The sequence below is a fragment of the Myotis lucifugus genome, unplaced genomic scaffold, assembly GCF_000147115.1.
Source record: "Myotis lucifugus unplaced genomic scaffold, Myoluc2.0 scaffold_120, whole genome shotgun sequence".
NCBI lineage: Eukaryota > Metazoa > Chordata > Mammalia > Chiroptera > Vespertilionidae > Myotis > Myotis lucifugus.
The window spans coordinates 903,339-923,552 of NW_005871168.1; the positions used below are offsets into that span (position 1 = coordinate 903,339).

General features: G+C 37.0%; 1 non-coding gene across 1 annotated transcript; it reads left to right on the forward strand.

Annotated features, from left to right (window-relative positions):
• Positions 1-18,672: 18,672 nt before the first annotated feature.
• LOC111827030 lies at positions 18,673-18,779 on the forward strand. Its single transcript, XR_002830488.1, has one exon. It is a non-coding gene; the product is annotated as a U6 spliceosomal RNA (small nuclear RNA).
• The last annotated feature ends 1,435 nt before the right edge of the window (positions 18,780-20,214 follow it).

Genomic DNA, 20,214 nt, shown 5'->3' on the forward strand with positions numbered 1-20,214 from the left:
TAGATTGTGAGTCCTTGTAAGCCATCATAACCATGAATTATTTTTTAAAATTTTTATTGAATTTATTGGGGTAACATTGGTTAATAAACTTATATCAGTTTGAGGTGTACAATTCTATAATACATCATCTGTATATTGTATTGTGTGTTCACAACCCCAAGTCAAATCTCTTTCCATCACCTAAAGTACACAGTTACATTTTCACAGTGGAATACTACTTGGCCAAAAAAAAGAAGGAAATCTTACTTTTTGTGACAACATGAATGGACCTGAAGAACAATGAATTTTATACTAAGTAGAACTGGAACCATATAGACAGGGAGAGGTAGATTCCATGGTTTTAACTTCTCTATGAACTCTGACTGCACAACTTTCCTGTTTCCCTCCTCAAGCAGTGTCCTCCTCAAAATTTTATAAATAATTAAAAATGGTGAAACTAAAAAAATTAAACATCAAATATCTAAATATAATTTTACATGTCATGGAGTGAATTGCTTCATTATTTAATTTTATCTTTAGAGCTCTCACTGACTTTCCAATTTTTTTTAACTTGAAAATTTTGAATTGTAAAATAAAGTAGGGAGATTAATGTAATAAACTCCATATACACATTAATCAGCTTGAACAACTATCAAACTGTGAAAATCTTATTTTATCTGCAAACCTACCCACTTTACCGCCAATTTCATAGAATGCTAAAATAATTCCCAGATATCATACTATTCTAAGCTTAAATATTTGAGAATGTAAGAACTTTTTAAACATAACCATTAATATCATTAAGACTCCCACAATTATTAAGAAATATTTCTTAATGTCATGAAGTACTTATTGTTTAAATTTATTTAAGTGTCTTACAAATAATTTATCATAATTGATTTATTTGGATTAATATCTAAGATTTACTAATTATATATTCTTAATAAATCTCTATGATTCTTTTTAAATTTCTTTTTTAATTTCAATTCATTTGTTGATAAAATTGTGTCATTCGTCTTGTTATTCCCCATATGCAAAATTTTGATTATTTCATCCCCATGGTATCATTTAACATGCTCCTGTGTCCTATATTTTTTATAACGTGGGTTTACATATAAAAGTTTTGTCAGATGTGGTTCAAGATTCTCTTCCAGTTTACCAGGCATTCAGTCAAAGTTAAGACACTCCCTTGTGTAGAATAGAGAGCCCAGAAATAAAACTAGGCCTATATGGTCAGATAATATTTGACAAAGGAGCCAAAAACATACAATGGGGTAAAGACAGTCTGTTTAATAAATGGTGTTTGGAAAATTGAATACATACATTAAAAAATTAAACTACATCATCTTCTTTCACCATATACAAGAAAAAATTCAAAAGGGATTAAAGACTTAAGACCATGGATTAAGACTCAAAACTATAAAATTCATAGAAGAAAATGGCCATAAAATCTCTGATACTTCTCTTAGCAATATTTTCTCTGACATATCTTCTTGGGCAAGGAAAACAAAAGAAAGAATCAAGAAATGGATCTACATCAAACTAAAATGTTTTTGTACAGCAAAGGAAACCATAAAAAAATGAAAAAAACAACTTACTGAATGGGGGAAGTTATTTGTCAATGATACATGTGAAAAGTGGTTAATATCCAAAAATTATAAATAACTCAGACAACTCAACAGTAGTAAAAGAAAAACCACAAATAAAAATGGAAAGAAGACCTGACTACACACTTCAAAGAAGACATACAGGTGGTCAATACACATATGAAATGATGGTTAACATTATTAATCATAAGAGAAATTAAAATAACCACAATGAGATATCACCTCATACCTGTCAGAATGGCTATTATTAATAAATTCACAAACAACAAGTGTTGACGAGGATGTGGAGAAAAGGGAACCTTAATGCACTGTTGGTGGGAATGCAGACTGGAGTAGCTGCTATGGAAGACAGTATGGAGGCTCCTAAAAAAATAAGTATAGAGTTACCAGATGACCCAGCAACTCCTCTTTGATATATTTACCCCCAAAATTTGAAACATTTATTAGCAAGGATATATGCACCATATATTCATTGCAGCATTATGCATGGTGGCCAAGACATGGAACAACAGAAGTGGATATTGGTAGATGATTGGATAAAGAAGTTTCAGTACATAAATAGAATGGAATACTACTCAGCCATAAGAAAAAATGAAATAATTCCATTTGCAAAACAGGGATGACTCTTGAGAATATCGTGCTAAGCAAAATAAGCCAGACAGAAAAAGTCAGGAATTATATGATTTCACTCATATGCGGGATATAAAATCAAAAGCAACAAAGGAACAAGTAAGAAAAACTAACAAACAAAAACTCATACACACAGACAACAGTATGATGGTTAACAGAGAGAATGGGAGATAGTAAAAGAGCAAAGAGGGTCAAATATATGGTGACAGAAAAATATTTCACTTATGGTGGTGGGCACACAATACAGTATACAGATCACATGTCAGAGACTTGGACACCTGTGTGATCTTATTAACCAATGTCTCCACAATAAGTTAAATTTAAATATATATATACTAGAGGCCCAATGCACAAAATTTGTGCAAGGGGCTCGGCCCTTGCAGTCCCAGTTTCATCCAGAAGGTTGTCTGGAAGGACATCCGGAAGGTCGTTCAGCTGTCTGGTCTAATTAGCATATTATGCTTTTATTATATATATGAACTGCCTTATGACCTAGAAATTCCACTTCCAGGTATATATCAGAAGAAATTCAAAACAGTAATTTGAAAGAATATATTCACTGCTATGTTCATTGCAGTGTTATTTGCAATAGCCAAGATATGGAAGCAACCCAAGTGCCCAACAATAAGCAGTGGATAAAAAAAGCTATGGAAACCCTGGTCAGGTGGTGCAGTTGGATGGATCATGATCCCATAAACCAAAAGGTTGAGGGTCTGATTCTTGGTCAGAGTACATACCTGGGTTTCAGGACAGATTCTTGGTCAGGGAGTTTATGGGAGCCAACCAATTGATGTTTCTCTCTCACATTTCTCTCTCTCTCTCTCTCTCTCTCTCTCTCTCTCTCTCTCTCTCTCACCAATAAACATATTGTAGGTGAGGAAAAAAATAAAATAAAAATGCTGTGGAATATTTCTCAGCCATAAAAAATTATAACCCAATAAATTCAATAAAAAAGAAAGTAAACAAAAGAATGAAATCTTACTCTTTGTGACAGCATGGATGGACCTGAACAGCATTATGCTGAGTGAAATATAACAGTGAAAGAAAAATACCATGTTATTTCACTTTTATGAGGATTCTAAAGAACAACAATAAATAACATTGAAACAGACTCATAGACACACAGAATGAATTAATGTTTGCCAGGGGGAGAGGTATTGGGAAGCTGGGTGAAAAAGGTGAAAGGATTAAAAAGTAAAAATTGATGGTTATAAAATAGTCACAGAGATGTAAAGTGCAGCTGAGGGAATATAGTCAGTAATATTGCACTAATGAAGTATGAAGCCAGATGGATTCTGGAAATATTGGGGGATACTTTGTAAAGTATATGTTTATCTAACCACTATGCTGTATTTCTGAAATGACTACAAAATAATATGAATGTAAACTGAAATTGAAAAATAGTATTTAAAGAAAAGACTCTTGGAGATTCCAAAATGGCAGCAAGTAAGTGGAAGTTACACTGACACTTTTCCAGGACCAAACTGGAAATACAAGTAAAATACAAAAAACAAAACGAAACAAAAAACAACAACAAACACCCTGAAAAATCAATTGAAGACTAGCTGGAGAGATCCCTGATAACCCAGGACAGAAAATGGAGACCAAATAGAGACTGGTAGGAAGTACAGAGGCACAAAAGGGCAGGCGAGGCTACCACGGACAGCAGCTGAAATTCCAGAGGGATATCTCAGCTGTGGGGGTTTCCCAGTTAGAACTCTGGGGTCTAAACCCCAAACTGGGCTCCCCTGTCCAGAGCACCAGAACTGAGAAAGGTGCCAACATAACATCTGGCTGTGAAAAGCAGCAGGGTTGCAGTCTGCCAGGGAGAGATGGCTGGAAATGCAGGAACCTTCTTAAAGGGCTAAAGCACAAAATTTCGTGGGCAGACATTCATCTTGTGCTCTGGCAGAAGGAGGGCAGAGAAGACTGGAGCTGTGTGAACAGAAGCCTGGATTGGGGACTCTGGGGTTAGAGCTTGAAGGGCAACCACACTGGTATCCTGCACTGAGTCATTCCCTCACACTATGGAGGATATCTTTCTCTAGCATACCTTTGCTATCCAGGCAGTTTTTGACTAGGGGAGAGCCAGTTTCCCCACCCCATGGAAATACCTCTCACCCTACCCTGTGGTCTATAACCTGAGGCTATTCAAGTCTGAGTGTCAATAGGATTTCAGGCAGAGATGGGTCTCTGGAGATTTAGAATCTTTGCCTGATCTAATCCCTGTCCAGGGGCTAAGTAAAGTAAGTAAAGCAGACCCTGGTACACACATTGGTTCTTTCCAAAGGCACCCAGCCCCAGGAGAGGGAGACACAAGCTATGGAATACTGATAGCTCCAAACTGTACTCAGGGACAGTCACAAACAGCGTCTGACATTGTCTTACACTAGAAAATGGGAGTTGTTGCAGATCTACATTATACATAGACACAAAACCAAACAGGCAACAAAAATGGGGAGAGAAAAACAAAACAAAAAAAAACAAGCCCAAAAAGAAAGAAAAAGAGAATTCTCCAGAAGAAGACCTAAATGAAATGTAGATAAAACTTATCTGATATAAAGTTCAGAATGATGATGGCAAAGATACTCAATATAGTAACAATGAGGAGTGACATAGCATAATAAAGAACACAGTGGAAGAAATACACAGCAGATTAGGGGAAGCCAAGGATTAAATCAATGAATTAGAAGACAGGGTAGAAAAATTCAATCAGAGAACCAAAAAGAAAAATCAATTAAAAAACAGGAGGATAGTTTAAGGGAGCTATGGGACTACAAGAAATGTAACAATATTTACATAATAAGAGTTCCAGAAAAGGAAAAAGTGAGCAAAGTATGGAGAACATGTTTGAAGAAATAATGGCAGAAAACTTTCCTAAGCTGGTGAAGAAAAAAGTCACACAAATTCAGGAAGCAGAGAGTCTCAAGCAAGAAGAACCCAATGAGGCCCACGCTCAGACACAACATAATTAAAATGCCAAAAATTAAATGCAAAAAAGAGAATCTTCAAGGCAGTAAGAGAAAAGCGATTGGTTACCTACAAAGGAGCTCCCATAAGGCTAGCTGATTTCTCATCAGAAACTCTACAGGCCAGAAGGGAATGGCAAGAAATATTTAATGAAAAGCAAGGAATTGAATCCAAGATTACTATATCCAGCATTGCTATCATTCAAAAGAGATGATGAAATAAAGAGCTTCCCAGCCAAAAAAAGATTAAAGGACTTCATCACCACCAAACCAGCACTACAAGAAATGCTAAAGGGACTGCTGTAAGGAGGAGGAGGAGGAGGAGAAGAAGAAGAAGAAGAAGAAGAAGAAGAAGAAGAAGAAGAAGAAGAAGAAAGAGAGAGAGAGAGAGAAGAGAGAGAGAGAGAGAGAGAGAGAGAGAGAGAGAGAAACATAGATAGAAAACATGATCCAATTATATGTCTACAAGAGACCCACATCAGAATAAAAGATTCACAAAGGATGAGAGTGAAGGGATGTAAAAAAAAAAATGTCCCATGCCTATGGAAATGTAAAAAAAAAAAGAAAAAAGCTCAGGTAGAAAAACTCATATCTGACATAATAGACTGAAGGGATGTAAAAAAAATGTCCCATGCCTATGGAAATGGAAAAAAAAGAAAAAAGCTCAAATAAAAAAAACTCATATCTGACATAATAGACTTCAAAAAGCAGATCATCACAAGACACAATACAGGTCACAACATAATACTAAATGGATTGATCCAAAAAGAGGATAAAATGCTGGAAAGCCTATATGCACCCAATATAGGAGCACATAAATATATAAAAAAAATTTCTGGAGAATTTTAAGGGAGAGATCAGCAGCAATACAGTCATAATAGGGGACTTTAACACCCTATTGACTTCACAGGATAGATGTTCCAGACAAAAATTAATAAGGAAAGAGTGACTCTAAATGACACACTGGATCAGATGAATTTAATTGACATCTATAGAACATTTCACCCAAAGCTGCAGAATATACACTTTTCTCAAGTGCATATGGGTCATCCTCAAAGATAGACCACATGTTAGGACACAAAACAAGTCACAACAAGTTTGAGAACATTGAATAATATCAAGCATTTTCTCAGATTACAATAGAATGAAATTAGAAATCAACCACAGTATAAACACTAAAAAGCATGCAAACACATGAAGGCTAAATAGCATGTTATTAAACAACCAGAGGCCCAGTGCACGAATTCGTGCACCGGTCGGGTCCCTCGGTGTGGCCTGCAGGTATCAGGCTGAAACCAGCATCCAACATCCCCCAAGAGATGTAGTAGTGCAGGAAGCGGCAGGAGGCCAGGGAGGAGCTGCTCCTGCTCATCCTGGTCAGCTGAATGTCTGTCCCTATCTTCCACAGCTGCCCCTTGCATCTCCTGGTCTGGCACATTCAGCTATGGAGAAGTGGGTCCCTAGGGCCGAGTTCCCATGGCCTCACTAGGGGTGCAGACTAAGGCTCAGAGAAATGGGGTAAGTGCCTGAGGGGCGCCTAGGGCAGACCAGAGAGTCATGGTAGCTGCATGGCAAGGCCGCCACTTCACAAGCCGTCCTGCAAGTCCTTGGGTGGCTCTGGTCTGATAGGAGGAGGCGGGCGCTAGAGACAGAGATTGTGGTCTCTTTTTTCCCTCCCTCCATCACTCGGTCCCAGCTGACCAGGGAGAATGCAGCTGGAAGGGTTGATGGGGGTCAGGGGTGCTGTTGGAGTGGTGCCTGGGAGCGTTGTAATTTGGGCAGATGGCCTGGCCTCCCAATGCGAACTGTAGCTCAGGCCCACCTGCTTGCGATTTTTCATAGACTCAATCGCCTGTTTTGTTTTTTTTCTTTTTTTCATCTGTCCAAGTTGACTGCCCCCTGGTGGTCAGTGCGCATCATAGTGACTGGTCGACCAGTCACTTAAGCTTTTATATATAGATTATATATATAGATCAAGCAAGAAATAAAAACCTCACTGGAAACAAATGAAAATGAACATAAAAAACCCCCAAATCTATTGGACACAGAGAAAACAATCCTGAGAAGGAAGTTCATAGCCCTACAGGCCTACCTAAAAAAACAAGAAAAGTTAATAATAAACAATTTAACCCTACAAATTAAAGAATTAGAAAGAGCACAAGAAAAGCCCAGAGTAAGTAGAAAGAAGGAAACAATAAATATTACAGCAGAAATAAATGATATAGAAACAAAAAAGCAATATTTATGATCTATGAAACCAAGAGCTGGTTCTTTAAGAAGTTAAACAAGAATGATGGACCATTAGCTCGACTCATCAAGAAACAAAGAGAGAGGACCCAAATAAATAAAATCATAAATAAAAGTGGTGAAGTAACAACTGACACCAGAGAAATACAAAGGATTTTAAGAAAATACTATGAACAACTATATGCCAACATGCTGGACAATGCGGATGAAATGGACAAATTCCCAGAAAAAGACAGTCTTCCAAAACTGAATAAGGCCGAATTAGAAAACCTGAATAGACCAATAACAATTGATGGCATAGAAGCAGTAATTAAAAAAAAAAAAACTGCCAGAAAACAAAAGCCCTGGTTCAGACTGCTTCACAGGGGAGTTTTAACAAACATTCAAAGAAGAACTAACACCTATACTCCTCAGATTATTCCAAAAAATCCAAAAGGAAAGAACACTTTCAAGCTCTTTTTATGTAGCCAGCATTATCCTAATTCCAAAACCAGATAAATACACTAAAAAAAAAAGAGAGAATTACAGGCCAGTGTCCCTGATGAACAAAGATGCTAAAATCCCCAATAAAATGTTAGCAAATCACATCCAGCAATATATTAAAAAGATCATACACCATGACCAATTGGGATTTATTCCAGGGATACAAGATTGGTACAATTTCACAAATCAATAAACGTGATACATCACATATACAAATTGAAAGACAAAAGTCACATAATCATATCAATTGATGCAGAAAAAGCATTTGACAAAATCCAACACCCATTTTTTATAAAAACTCTCAACAATGTGGAAATATAGGGATCAAATCTCAACATAATAAAGGCCATATATGACAAACCTACAACCAATATTATACTCAATGGGCAAAAACTAAAACCATTTCCCCTAAGAACAGGAACAAGACAGGGATGTCCGCTTTCACCACTCTTACTCAACATCTTACTGGAATTCCTAGCCACAGCGATCAGACAAGAAGAATAAATAAAAGGCATCCAAATTGGAAAGGAGGAAGTAAAACTTTTATTATTCACAGATGGCACACTATTGTACATAGAATACCCTAAAAACTCCATCAAAAACTACTAAATTTAATAAATGAATTTTGCAATGTAGCAGGAAACAAATTTAACACCCAGAAATAAATAGCATTTTTATACACCAATAATGAATTCTCAGAAAGAGAAATTAAACAAACAATTCCTTTTACCACTGCAACAAAAAATTAAGATACTTAGGAATAAACTTTACCCAGGATGTAAAAGACTTGTACTCAGAAAACTATAGGACATTGTTAAAAGAAATAGAAGATATAAACACGTGGATGAATATACGTGTTCATGGATTGGTAGAATCAACGTCATTAAAATGTCCATACTACCCATAGCAATCTACAGATTTAATGCAATTCCTATTAAAATACCAAGGGCATATTCCACAGATCTATAACAAATACTCCAAAAATTTATATGGAACCAAAAAAGACCCCAAATAGCTGCACCAGCCTTGAGAAAGAAGAACAAAGTTGGAGGGATCACAATACTAAATATAACGTTATACTTCAAAGCCACTGCAATCAAAGCAGCCTGGTACTGGCACAACAACAGGCATATAGAACAGAGACCCCAGAAATTAACCCAAGCCATTATGCTCAATTAATATTTGACAAATGAGGCAAGAACATACAATGAGTCAAAATAGTACCTTCGATAAATGGTGTTAGGAAAATTGGTTACATGCAAAAATGAAACTAGACCACCAACTTACACCATGCACAGGAGTAAACTCAAAATGGATAAAAGATTTAAACGTAAGTCGTGAAACCATAAAAATTCTAGAAGAAGCCATAGGTAGCAAAATCTGAGGCATCTCTCATAGTAATATGTTTAAGGATACATCTCCTAGGGCAAAGGAAACTAAGAAGAAAATAAAGAAAAGGCACTACATGAAAATAAAAAGCTTTTGCACAGCAAAAGAAACCATCAACAAAATGAAAGGGGAGTACACTCTTTGCCAATGATACATCCAATAAGAGGTTAATTTCCAAAATATATAAGGAACTCATACAACTTAACAACAGGAAGATAAGCAATCCAATTTAAAAAATGGGCAAAAGACCTAAATAGACACTTCTCAAAGCAGACATACACAGGAGACATATGAAAAAATGCTCAAAGTCACTGATCATCAGAGAGATGCAAATTAATGAACCAAATAAATTGAGAAACAAAATAGATGCAGAGACATAGAAGCATGTAACAGACTGTGGAATCTCAGAGGAAAGGCAGGGGTGGGGGGGGGTGGGAAGAGATCAATCAAAGAACTTTTATGCCTGTATGCATAACCCATGGACACAGACAATAGGCTGGTGATGGCCTGAGGAGACTTGTGGGGGCAGGCAAGAAGGGGTCAATGGTGGGGAAAAGGGTACCTATGTAATACTTTCAACAATAAAGATTTAATTTAAAAGAAAAGAAGAAAAGACTTTTTCCTGTAGCCCACCCTGTGCTTAAAGCTCTTCTCTCACTTCCTCAACCTCAAGCTTTGCCTAAAATGCAATCCTTTGCCTGAGAGAAACCTGGTAACATTCATAGAAGCAGCTGAGAATTATCCTTCATTCAGCTGGCTCTGCAGAAAAGTCCATAATTATGTTCTATTAGTGGGTAAAATAGTCTTCATTATCCTAACCAATAACCATTTGGAAAATATTTTTTGTGAAAATGATAGTAATTCAGATATCAAATATATTGTTTAAATATGTTATCATTGGCCTTTTAATCTCTATTATTAAAAAATTATAAGTACTTGTTGATGCCTTTGGAGGGTCCACTTTATCCTTTTAAGTCTTTTTTAAATTTTATTTTTAACCTCACATAAAGCTCTTCTGAATGTCAGTTTCCCCTGTGATTTTTCCTCTAACTCTGTTTCTCCAGCGAGCAGATTTACTTATGGATTAGATTCTCCTCCATTAAGTGAACGTTATAAATTTTTGTTTGTTTGTTTATTACTAAGAAAACCTAGAGGACAGTAACAATGGGAATGGTCTATTAACTTTCCTCCTTTCTTTTCTTTTCCTCAGTGTTCTTCAGTAGCAACTACTGACTGATATCAGCAGAGCAGCCTTTGGTTTGAGACACACCCGTTAGAGGTGGTGTTAATACTTTTCATTTTTTTGCCTAAGAAAGTGATAGGGTTAAAAGCACCTAAATTTAAAACTAAATGCAGCCTTTTCTCTCTCTTCTCATGACTTATTCCTAACTTATAGCAAAATTACCTTTCCTCTGTTCTATTCCTCTCTCCCTGAACTTCTGTTCTGCAAACACTTTTCATAGCTAGTCTACATTCTATGATATTGACTATTTCTAATCTAGAATGCTCAAATAGTGGTTTTTGTTGATTTGTGTCTTGTTACAGTTCTTCTCTCAATCCAATTTTAAATTTGGTGTCTTCATACCTTCACTTTACCCCCCTGGGCCTTTTATTGCTAAGCTATCTTTGTAATTCCACGAAATGTTTAAATGAAAGGGAAAAGTTAATTTAATTTGTTTGATAGTTTGGGGGCTACTTTGACTTTAAGAAATTGGTATGTTTATTACTTTATTCTCAAATACATTTCCTTTGTTTCCAAGCTATGACCAAACAAAAATAAAAATAAACAAATAAAACCTGGAATACTTTTTTTTAAACAACAAAACTAGATTTGGGGATTTTTAAATTTATCCAACCAAATGCATACATATTTTTGCCTCTCTGTTGTTTATATTTGCACATAAAACCTAAGCTTGACTTTGCTCCTTTACATAACAACCTCTAAAATCATTTATTATACATGTCTTCTGTGTCAGACACAGTGTTATGTTTTAGGATATAGTGAGAAACAAGTTTTGTCTTTACCAACATTGAACTCTACAAAGAGTTAACAACTGAATGAGTAACCCTTGTCTCTGTCAAGCATTCATTCCCTTCTCTTTTGCAATTAGCAAAATTTGTTCCAACTGTCACCAGTAGAAACTCTAAAATGTCTTCAAAGGAACATGTGCAGTTTCTTGATTTTTCATTTATATCAATTTCCTCTCATTTCCAATTACAGGTTTTATATTGGTTGGTAGCATGTGGTACCAAGAGCCCTGAAGCATTTAAGCAAGCAGAAAGTAAAAAACACATAAAGCTGCTATGAGAAGGTCAAAAGTGAAAAGCTAGATTTAGACAGCTAATAGATGTATGTTTATTTGGAATTTGTCCCTGCAATATGTTTGCAACTTTAACAGGATTCCATATCTGTGAATTAGAATTGTATTCTGTGCAATTTGTATAAAGTGAGGAGTGGATATTTTACTATGCACTTCATGGGGGGATATATAACTGGGACCCCATAAGCAATGGAGAGCTGTGAGAAGGCTCTCTCTCCACTTTACCAGATGCCTCAATGTTGTTCCTTCCCCCCATTCTACTTCCATGCCCACATCCAAGGTTGCTCACACCAGGAATGAATCTATATAGGTGCAGAGTAAGTATCTCCTTTTTTATGACCTTCCCACAGCTTTCAGAAACTTTTATAAAAATTGCATTAGCGAATTGGAAGTTCAAAATGTGATCCAAAACACATTCTCAGAGCCAATTGTAGATTTCCTTTCATTACTGCAAAGGCAGTAACAATGTGCTATGAGATTTTTTCTCAATGTGTTGGTGGATTGAGAACATGGCTCTCTCTGCAGTTTTAAATTTACCAGTATTCTCTTTTGCACTCTCCTTTCTTTTTTCTTTTTTTCCCCCTCTCTGCCAACCATTTTTAATGAAACAAATCTCCAGAAAATCATAAAATTACAGAAAATTATAACTAGGTAAGACCTGAGAAATCATATATTCCATCTTATTCGTTTTAGAGATGGAATTGAGATTCATTTTTTAATAATTTGACAGATATTGTGATCTAAAAAACAGTATTCTAAGAAACATAAATGTTAGAAGGAAAGCTTCCCAGACAGAATGATATTTTGGAAGAGTAATATTTTGGATAGTCTGCAAGTTCCTGCAGGTAATTAGACAGATGGTTCATTGATTAATCTCTGTCAGTTCAGGTTTCCTCTCTTTAAAAGGGGGTGTAACTCAGCCAGAAGAAAAGATGAAATACTGCCATTTGCAACAACATGAATGGATCCTCAGACTATCATGCTAAGTGAAATAAGTCATACATAAAAAGTAAAGAACCTTATGATTTCACTCATATGTGGGATATAAAACTGAAAACAACAAATGAGCAAATAAAAAAAACCTCATAGACATAGACAACAGTATGGTGGCTACTAGAGGGAACAGGGGTGGTGATAGTTAAAGGTAATGGGAGTTAAATACAAGATTTGACTTTGGGTGGTATGCACACAATGCAATATACAGAATATGTATCATAGAATTGTACACTTGAAACCTATATAATTTTATTACCCAGTATCACCCCAATAAATTTAATTTTTAAAATTAAGGAGAAGATAAAGGGATGGGGAGATTTTTGTACACAGTTAAAAAACATAGAAGAGGAATATAGAATCCCTTTTCAATAAGATTGTGTTTAACTTTTATCTATTAGATGAGAGATTGTTTACATGATGTCAAATATATTATATATATAATATATTACATTATCTGTAATAATATATCTACACAGTGTGATTGGCAAGTACAGTGTTTGTTGATTATACGTGTAAATAATACACTTAAATGTTTTTATGGGTGTATATACATATGTGTTAATTTGTAAAAAAATGCATTTACCTATTACGTGAATTCCATCTCATTCTAACTACATTTGCCTATTTAGAGGTTTAGATGGGGAAAATATGATTATCAATAACTAAAAGGAAAAGAGAAAGTAAAGGGAAGACAAAATGTTACGTGCTAACCATGGGCCAGGCACTGAACCAGTGGCTTTAGATATATCTTAATTAATTTCTAAAATAGCATCAATAGGTTGGTATTTCTTCATCTTAGAGATAAAAAACTTAAGGTTTTAGAGAAGTGAAGTGGCTTCTTCTGGGTCACATAGATGGCAAGTGGCAGATTATGGGTCACTGCTAAAGTACAATTGGTGGTAAAGAAAAAAAAAAACTATCTAAAAGTAAAAGTGTTTACTATTCCTAAGTATTTTACATATATTAATCCATTTTATCATCACAAATCCCAATGGGGTTAATGTTGTTATCACTGTGTTATAGATAGGAAAACTGAAGCCACTAGGAACTTCCATAACTTGCTGAAGTGCACACAGGTGGGTAGCAACACATCCAGGATGCAAAGCCAGGTGGACTCTGTACGTGCTGTAATTTATTTAATGCTCTCCAAAGTAGGAACCCTTTAATCCTCACCATGGTCAACCTTCTGAAAAATAGATTGGAGCACAAATATTGCTAAATTATCAATCACATATAGTGCTAATATCCAGAGCCAATAATCAAAACAGACTGATGCTTAAATGGCTTACAACAATATGTACAGGTATTTTCTTCTCCTACCATTACAAATATCCTAAATGTTTGCCTGAAATGAGAAATAGTTTTTTGAGAGAGATAGGAAAGAATCATGTTCACAGTTTGCATCTCATTTTAGATGAAAATAATCCTAAATATTATCCTATCTAATAATAGACAAACATGGTAATTGACCGTACCTTCGCTACACCCCCTATTGGATAATCAGTGAGATATGCAAATTAACCGCCAACAAAGATGGCGGTTAATTTGCATACATAGGCACGAAGCAGCGGAGTGAAGACTGAAGGCGGCTCCGGCCGGAGCAGTGAAGACTGAAGGTGGCTCTGGTCAGAGCAAAGGCCTGGGTCCCGGGTGCCGGAGGAAAACCGGTGCCAGCAGCCAGGGGAAGGGAAGGCCTATTGCACGAATCTTTTCATGCAACAGGCTTCTAGTATTTTATAAATAATTACTGACTTGTTTTGGAAAGGCCTGATGTTTATCGTTTCTGATGTTTATCTTTTTTCTCATTTTTTAAATATTTTTATCACTCCATGGGTTTTAATTTATTTCTATATTGGCAAAGATACATTGGCATAAGGTTTAGAATACAGAGAAATTACTTAATGTTAAATGGAATATATATCACTGTATTAGTTATATATTAACAGACAGGTTTCTGCAATAGAAACCAGAAACAACAATGTTGCATAAAAGAATTTTGGAGAAGGCAGTCCACAAGGGGCACAGAAGTTCCAACATGAACCCAGGTATAGTCTGTATTTCTGCTCCAAGATGTCCACTTGGGACTGACTCATGACTTTCACATTCCAGAAAAAATAAAAAAGGAAGATAGGAAAGGGAAGAGGGATGCTCCTTTCACCTGGGTTAAGTCTCTTAAAGAAGCCTTCCTGGAAGTTCCACACAACATTTTTCATTTATATATTATTTAAAAAACGTTTTTCTTAAATCTTTGCTGTTGAAAGTATTACATATGTCCCCTTTTTTCCACCATTGACCCTCCTAGCCTGCCTCTGCCCCCACCCCAGCCATCAACTGTGTCTGTGGATTATGCATATATGCATACATATTCTTTGGTTGATCTACTCCCACCCACCCACCCTATTATTGCCTAGAAATTAGTCAGCTGGAAAAACCTAGCTGTAAAGGGAGTGGTGAAGTAGTCTTTTATTTAAGGTTGTATGATGGTTTGACATCTTCAGATTTCATATTTGTTAAAAAAAGCAAATATAGGGTGTCCCAAAAAATGTTTACATACTTTGAATAATTATAAACCAGTGTTTATTAAAATATATTTCATTTTCAAAATTGAGCTATCAGCTGTTAAAGTATGTATGCAATTTTTTTGTGTGGGAGACACCCTGCATATTCTATGGCTGTGGCATCAATCCACCTCTTAGCTAAATATTATGTTTTTTAAATTAAACAAACATAATACTTACGTTATCATGTTTTCTGAAATTCAAAAAGATCAATTGTCTTATAAAGTAAAAAAAATAATGAACTTAATTTCCCTAGTGCATATTGTTGAATAAGCACTTATTGAATTTTTAATTACAAGCTAAAGTCGGTCCTTGTCCTTGTTCATAGGGATCAAAGAGGAATAACAGTTTATCCTTCTCTCAAAAACTTACAATTTGATGAAGAACAAACACATAAAATTGTCATATTGCACAATGTTAAATATATGTGAGAAGTTACAGCTCTACAAAGAAGGAATAACAGAGTTGTAAATTAAGGGTGGACATGAGAAGGGATTGGGAAAGCTCCTTAGAGATGAAATTTGATCTGGATTCAGAAAGTTGAGTAGGATTCCACTGTAAATCAAGAAAAGAACAACCCAGACAGAAGTAATAGGTTTCCAAAACCATATTGCATATGTATTTATGTTCAACATATAACGATAGTTTGATGCTTGAAAACATGAGTTAAATGTATGGCCAGAAATCAAAGGATCTAAATCAAGGTCATCAAACTACAACCCATTGCTAAATCTGACCTGTGCCATGGTTTTGGTAAATGAAGTCTTACTGGAACACAGCCAAAATCCTTGTTTATATATCTACTAGAGGTTCGGTGGACGAAATTCGTGCACTCGTGGGGGGGGGGGGTCCCTCAGCCTGGCTGTGCCCTCTCACAGTCTGGGAGCCCCACAATCAATTGCCCGCAGAGGGAAGCCCCTCCCACCCAGCTGGGGCTCCACCATGGATCACCCACACAGAGCGAGGCCCCGCCCCACCCGCCGCAGCCTGCTGGTCGGTGGCCTGGGCCTCCCTCTTTGTGGCAATTGTGGAGCTCTCCAATTGATCACCCTGCTGGCCGGTGGCCTGAGCCTCCCTCTGTGGGGTGATCATGGAATGATGGCAGGGCCCCCGACCAATTGCATTGCACCCGCCTTGGCTGGCCTGGTGCCAGTGGGTGTCATAGCATGGTTATCCAGATGGTCGTTACTCTGTTCAGCCATTGGGTTGATTTGCATATTACGCTTTTATTATCATAGACTAGAAGCTCGGTTCACAAAAATTTGTGCACTGACGGGGGGAGGGGGGGTCCCTCAGCCCAACCTGTGCCCTCTCACAGTCTGGGACCCCTCAGGAGATAACCACCTGCTGGCTTAGGTCCACTCCCCTAGTGGCAGATGGCACGCCCAATCCCATGATGTCTGCCCATCTCCCCCGGTTGCAGATGGCAGGCCCAGATCCCGAGCTGGGTAGGGCAGCCGCTCAGATAGTGCTGCTGTCCACCCCGCCAGCCCCGCCCCCAACATGACAGGCCCGGATCCGGGGCTGGGGCGGGTGGCGGCTGGGGATTTCGCTGCCGCCCGCCCGGCCCCACACACGGCAGGCCAGGATCTTGCGCTGGGGCAGCCAGTGGCTAGGGATTGCACTGCCGCCAGCCCCAGGCGGGGCGGTGCAGGGGGATTTGCCTGCAGTATGCAAATTAACTGCCATCTTTGTTGGCGGTTAATTTGCATATCACGATGATTAGCCAATGGGAGGCATAGAGAAGGTACAGTCAATTACCATGTTTGTCTATTATTAGATAGGATGGCTGCTTGTACACTATAACAGCTGATTTAAGTAATTGAAGGAGAGACTGCATGTCATCCATAAAGATGACAATAGTTACTACTGGCTCTTTATATAAAAATTTTGCTGACCCTGATCTACATTAAAGACATTTGCACAGGTATAAATTATGATCTGATTATTTTAGGAATAAAATAAATGTAGGATGCCAGACATTCTCAAATTCCCTGGCTGCAACCACAAAGCAAAATAAGATGGTAAATTAAATATGGATAAATACAATACAGTCAGGGAATAAATATAATAGAACAACTTGACATCTCAAAAGAAACAACCACCACTGTAGCCTCTATGAAAATGGCAAATGTCCCATATTTTACTCTTTTTTTTCACTTTTTTGTACCAGGGAAGCTGCATGTTATGATATTAGTAACTGCCCTAATGGCAAATATGGATTTAATTCACTTATTAGAAAATTATAGGACAGAAACAAAAATAGAGAGAGAAACAATGCAAAGGAAGCAAGTTGTAAATATGTGTTTCCATTCAAGACTCTTTTTTCCTTGTGGTTTAATACCTTTGACCTGGATCAATCCTTCCATTTTCATAGGGTTCTGATACATTGATGCACTTGACAGGATCAATAAAATTTGAATGGAGGAGGGAAAAATCAAGAAAATTATATCCCTCAAATAAGTAGGTCAGCCCAAAAGCATAAGAACAGACTCAGAGGATTGATTCAAATAGGGGTCCTTTATCCCTTGTAATCACAATATGAATATATCTTTAGCCCCTTTCCATGTCAGGTGACAACAGAGAAACTGAACATGATTGCTTCTCTGTCTCTTTATATGTTTGTTCTGATCAGGTCTTGATGAACTGAATCACTGATCAGCACGTCTGAAGGATTTATAGTAATATAATAAATAGATTGGGGTAATACAAAAAAAATTTGAATTGAGAATCAGGGTGCTTATGTTAACCGAGTTTTATCACTGAAAAGAATCTTGAAAGTCATTGAGTTCAACATCACATTGTTCTGCAGGAAACCCAGGTCCAGAAAGATAACTTGCTCTAGTGTTAGTCAAGGCCTAATTGGACCTTGGTGACTTCAATTCTCTTCAACAGCTGCTTTTTAAAAAAATATATATTTTATTGATTTTTTACAGAGAGGAAGGGAGAGGGATAGAGAGTTAGAATCATCGATGAGAGAGAAACATCGATCTGCTGCTTCCTGCACAACCCCCTCCTGGGAATGTGCCCACAACCAAGGTACATGCCCTTGACTGGAATCGAAACTGGGACCCCTCAGTCCGCAGGCCGATGCTCTATCCACTGAGCCAAACCAGTCAGGGCTCAACAGCTGCTTTTTTAAGTAAAGCTGACATAAATCAAACAATGCTAAGAAAATTCTACATTACAGAATGCTAGCAGCCCACATCTTTTAAAATAAATAAATGAATCCTATTAAATTAAAAAAAGGGTCTTTTTTATTTTTGGCTTCATGGTTCAGAATGTGACTTTCAGATTTGGACTGCTCTATCGCTTTGGATGAGTGAGTCCCACTATACTAGACAAAACATTGCATTCTGTCTTTTCCTTTTGGCTTCTGATTTTAAGGAGACACAAATGGGGAAAGCCAGGTTTTAAAAACAGACATATCCTAGTCCAAATTAGAAAGCTTTCACTTACCAACTCAATATCCTGTTTAAGATAAATTTCTCACGTGCTCGCTTCGGTAGCACATATACTAAAATTGTAATGATACAGAGAAGAATAGCATGGCCCCTGCGCAAGGATGACACGCAAACTCGTGAAGTGTTCCATATTTTAAAGGAAAAATAAAAAGATAAATTTCTCAAACTCTGCCAGCCTCCGTTTCCTCTTTGGGAACACAGCAATAATATACCTACATATTTGGGAATTGTTTTGAGTGTTTTTGTAAACTGCCTATAGACAATCACTATGCTCAATACACAATAAATGCTAGAGAGATGGAAGCTTAGTTTATATTTTTCCCTTGTCTTCTTTGTCTGCATTTCCTCTTTGACAGTGAACTTTAAAAATATCCAGTCTTTCTATATAATCATCACTTTGTATAGAGTTATTACAAATATGGCACACGTCATTTTTAATTCTTTATTTATAAAGTAGGAAAAAATGATCAATTCTTATAAGACACTTGGTACTATAACTTTTACTTTCACTATATCTGCATTTGAAGTTAGGTATTTTGACTGAAGTGATCAATTTAGTATGTACCGGTAAAAAGTTCCAACTTGATTTTCCTTTTAAAGAATTTTGTTTAATTTCTCATACGAACTACAGAAATTGACCAGTTTTGTCATAATTCAGACACAGCTCTAAGGATGGCATTTCACCCTGTGGATTGCATATTAAAAATGTTTTCCCTCAGTATCCAGTATGGTTATAGGTCCCTCCTTACCTCCAACAGTTGGTGTGTACCCAGGGTGTGTAAAGTCATTTCAGTAAAAGCTCAATTACAACAGAGAGTAATTAGATTAGTAAATCTAATCTCTCCAACTCATTGTGTGTATTCAGGAGACAAATGGAATTTTTCTTATAATTACCCACACGTTTGGGGATTATTCACACCACTGCTTATTTTCTACTCCAGCTGGTGGTCCATGAGTCTATTGCTCTCTTTCTATTTAGTGAAATATGGATCAGAAGGCAGAATCAAGGCAATATTTGTAAAAATTAAATTAATTTTGGAAAGTGAAATTTCAAGTTTAAAAATATAATCAGATAAGCTCTTTCCTTGTCCATAAAAGAAATCTTAAAATATGGAGAGTTATACAGTCTTTTCAAGTGCAGAAGGAACAAGCAAAAAGTCACCAGGATACCAATAACCCCAAAGAAACTATATGTTTCAACAGATGATTTATCTTTGTGGTATATTGAACTAAGATTGTAGTGAGTGCTCTATCTCCATTTAGCTGGGGCAATTAATTTACCTATGCTACATTCACTTTACTAATTATTAATATACTAGTGGCTCAGTGAACAAAATTCATGCATGGGGGGGGTGTCCCTCAGCTTGGTCTGCACCCTCTCCAATCTGGGACCCCTCGGGGGATGTCTGACTGCCAGTTTAGGACCAATGTGGGATGGGGCCTAAACTGGCAGTCGGACATCCCTCTTGCAATCTGGGACTGCTGGCTCCTAACCACTCATCTGCCTGCCAGCCTGATTGCCCCTAACAACTCTGCCTGCCAGCCTGATCAACCCCAACTGCAACCCCCCC